Source organism: Marmota monax, unplaced genomic scaffold (genome assembly GCF_021218885.2).
Source record: "Marmota monax isolate L192 unplaced genomic scaffold, Marmota_monax_Labrador192_F-V1.1 WCK01_AAM20220418_F8-fsc00002, whole genome shotgun sequence".
In the NCBI taxonomy this organism is placed as follows: Eukaryota; Metazoa; Chordata; class Mammalia; order Rodentia; family Sciuridae; genus Marmota; species Marmota monax.
Window position 1 is genome coordinate 32,208,725 of NW_026693571.1, and position 3,727 is coordinate 32,212,451.

A 3,727-nucleotide genomic window follows, 5' to 3' on the forward strand; every position below is an offset into this window, starting at 1 on the left:
TCCTGTTTACAGCCTCTCTTCAGCTCGTGCGTGATCATGAAGAGTCTCTCCCTTCCTGTCACCCAGGACTTGGTTCAGGTGCACATCCTCATTTTGGCTTTCCCAGACTACTTCAAAACTACCCCGACACCAGGCTGCTCCTCAAGCCCACTCTCCACTTAATGGAAGGAAGTTAGGTCATTGGGGGTGCCCTTGAGGGAGCCACTGGGATCCCGCCCCTTCCTGTCTCTCTTTGCTTCCCAGACACCATGAGGTAAGCCGCTTTGCTCTGCTGCACACTCCTCACCATGATGTTCTGCTTGGCTACAGGCTCAAAAGACATGAGGCAAAACGGACCATGGACTGAAACTTCTGAAATCGTGAGCCAAAATAATACTTTCCTCCTTATAAGTTGGTCTATCTCAGGTTTTGTCACAGTGAGGGAAAGTCCTGGTCACGACTGCAGCAGTGCTCAGCTTGTGTTTTTGCCGTGTACTGCGCTGTTGGCGATTCCTCCCCTCTAGCCTTTTGCTCAAGCTGTTCCCTTTGCCTAAAATGCCTTCTCCGCCCACCCCACCCTCTGGCTCTCTCTCCCTTTGCCTATTTTCTACTCACTCTTGAAAACACTGTTTAGATATCACCTCAAAGAAATCTAGCCTTCTCACACTGTGAGCCTCTCCCCTTCCATCTCAGGCCAAGGCAGTGATCTTCCCTCTGCTCCCACCACTCTGTGAACAAAATAGCCATTTATTAAATATATTACTATAACCATCCTTACTCTTATTACATTTTATTGTAATTTGCAATGTGTTTGTTGTCCTTCTTTAGAATGTTAGCTCATTCACTCTTTTTTTTTTTTTCAATACTTGGATTTGCCCAGGGGTGCCCTGTCATTGAGCTACATCCCCAGTTCTTTTTATTTTTTATTTGGAGACAGGGTCTAAGTTATCCAGGCTGGCCTTGAATTTGCAATTCTCTTGCCTTAGCGTCCTGAGTAGCTAGGATTAAAGGCCTTCTCTTAAAAGTAGCATATGAAAAAGTCAAAACCCAATAGGAAAAACACAAGAAACAGAGCTAATGTATAGCTCAGTGGTAGAGAGCCTGCCTAGCATGCATGAGGCCTTGGGTTCAGTTTCAAGTACCTTAAAGTGCGCACACACACACACACAAAAGCGATAAAGCTACACAGATCATAAAGTCATAAAAATAATACTAATAGCCCTTAAACATATGAGATTTTCAACGATATTGATAAGAGAAATGTTGGTTACTTTGCTTCCATTTCTTACCTATCACATTGGCAAAGTCAGAAAAGTTTGACAATATATTCTACCGGTGAAAATAGGCAAATTGCCATTCTTAGGTATTGTGGATATAACTACAAAGTGGTATAGCCATTGGTGGGGAGTTAGCAATACTGAGTAAAATTATATATGTCTTTCCAATTTATATATGCAATATCCCTCTTAGAAGTCTATTCCAAAGATGTCTGCAAAAAATATGAGACTGCAGAAAGCTATATTTTGTAGCACTATTTAAAATAACGAAAAATTGGAAATACCTCAAATGATAATTAGTAGTGGACTGGTTAAATAAATTATAGTAAATGCATAGAATTAAGCATTTTGTACAGATGAGAGAGAATTCTTTACATAATGCTACAGAGTGATCTCCAATGTATTAAAAGAAAAAAAAACAAGGTAGAAAAAGTTTGTTCCACCATTTCTTTAAGAAAAGTGAGGATATGATCATAAATGCATATGTGGCTATATTTTTTGAAATATTATAAGAAAAAGGAGAGCAAATGGAGTTAACAAGGATAAACACTAGATTTCTCTAAATATCTTTTATTTGAGGATTTTACTTATAAACAACGTAAATATTTTCCTTAATTGTAAAATTATTTTTTAAGTTTCTAAAACAATGAAACAGAAGAAACCCAAATGAATCGAAATATGTATTGAGTTGGTGGAATATTCTTGTAGAGAAAAACTAATTCTGGTTTCTCTCCTCTATTTCTTTTAGCTTTTTTCTCTTTTTGCTCTCAGAATTGCTAACCCTAAGCCTGTGAAGCTGAAGACTACACTTCCCATTATGGGTTACTGATGAAAGGTTAAAGAAATTGAAATGTGAAAGATAAGATTTGTTTCAAGTTCTGTAAAGTTTTTAAGTTCTATTAAGTTGTATTTGGAACCTGAAATTCATGTGGAAGTTTAAAACAACTCCCGGAAAAAGCCACTGAAATGTATGTTGAAATCTCCCCTGACCATCTGGTTGCTCTGTAAAAACAACCCCCTCCCCATCCAGAAACTGTGCAGTCCTGCACATACACACCTCAGGACTTAAGCCAATCAGTTCATATGTATACCCTTCTTTGTGCTGACCAATCACCCCTACCCGACCTGTTCCTGCCAGTGAATGTACTAATCATGGTTAAGAGTTGTTGATTAATGTTTCCGTGGTGTGTGATGATTTGTTATGCTGTATGTGAAGCCCCTGCCCCTTTCCAAAAAATGTATATAAGCCCTGCTCAAGCTGTACTCGGGGCTCTTTGATCTCCGCTCCTCCGAAGTGAGCTCTGAGCCCCAGCATGCTGGACCCCCAATAAACCCTTTGCTGTTGCATGAGACAGTCTCTTGGTGGTCTTTTCCTCCGACGTTCGCCCGACCTTTTCAATGAGAGGTCCCCTCTCAAAAGCCAAGACCTCCTTTTTTTTTTCTTCTTAAGTTATGAAAAAATTACTATTCTTCATTTAGGTTCCTCCTTCCTTTCTCTTTCCAGCATCATTAAAACCACAGGCCAACAGGGCACAGTGGTGTGCATCTGTGATCCCAGTGATTCAGGAGGCTGAGGCAGGAGGATCACTTGAGCCCAGGAGTTGGAGGCAGCCTGGTAATATAGCAAGACCCGTGACTCTGATGAACAACAACAACAAAACTACAACAACTGACATACTCAAATGAACAGATTCCTCTCCTCTACTAAGAACTTTGCAACCTAGATGCCTTGGAAGATGGGAGTTCCAGCACACAAATAGGGAATTTTCAGAGAGGGATGCTTTCAATTAGCTATACAGAGCCCTTGACTATAGTAATTATAATTAGCTCACCTAATTATAAAAAAGCTTACAGAAGCTTCTGCACATAAAGAAGAGTGTGATGAAGATCAGGACCAAAGATGATCAAGAACGCAACAAGGACTGACTGACCTTGTTGCCCACATGGGAGAAACAGAATCTGCTTCCTGTTAGAAGGGTGGAGTGGTCAAAAGGGTGGAGAAAAGAGGGGGAAAGGTGGAGAGAAGTGCTATTTGTGTACATTTGTGCATATGTGTCTACGCTGTCTGTCTCAGGTCAGGTTCTCTGGAAGTGTGAGGCAAGATGGTTATTTCAGATCTACACATGTGAAGGAAAAGGGGAGGAAGCAGTATTGAGCTGAGGAAGAAGTTGGGTTGGGGGGCCCAACAAAAACTGTGCAAGAGGTGAAAAAGTTTCCCATAGCTACCTGGAATGATTGCCTCCACCTCCCTTTTCACTTAGTCACTGGACACAGACTGTGCCAGAAGGGCTTGACCTCAGACAGAGGAGGCAGCTCTCTGCAGCTGCAGCCCTTGTGAGGGAGCTGATAACTGGAGACGGCACTCCCTGCAACAGGGATACAAGCTCTTCCTTGAAGGGGGTCGTTGGTAGGCATCTCTCTGCCTACCATACTAGTAAAGCTCTCTGTGGTTAATGTAGTATTTTTGTTTT

General features: G+C 41.5%; 1 long non-coding RNA gene across 1 annotated transcript; it reads left to right on the forward strand.

Annotated features, from left to right (window-relative positions):
- The first annotated feature begins 240 nt into the window (after positions 1-240).
- LOC131424720 (uncharacterized) lies at positions 241-2,608 on the forward strand. The gene is made up of 2 exons (XR_009228184.1): positions 241-359; positions 2,005-2,608. It is a non-coding gene; the product is annotated as an uncharacterized LOC131424720 (long non-coding RNA).
- The last annotated feature ends 1,119 nt before the right edge of the window (positions 2,609-3,727 follow it).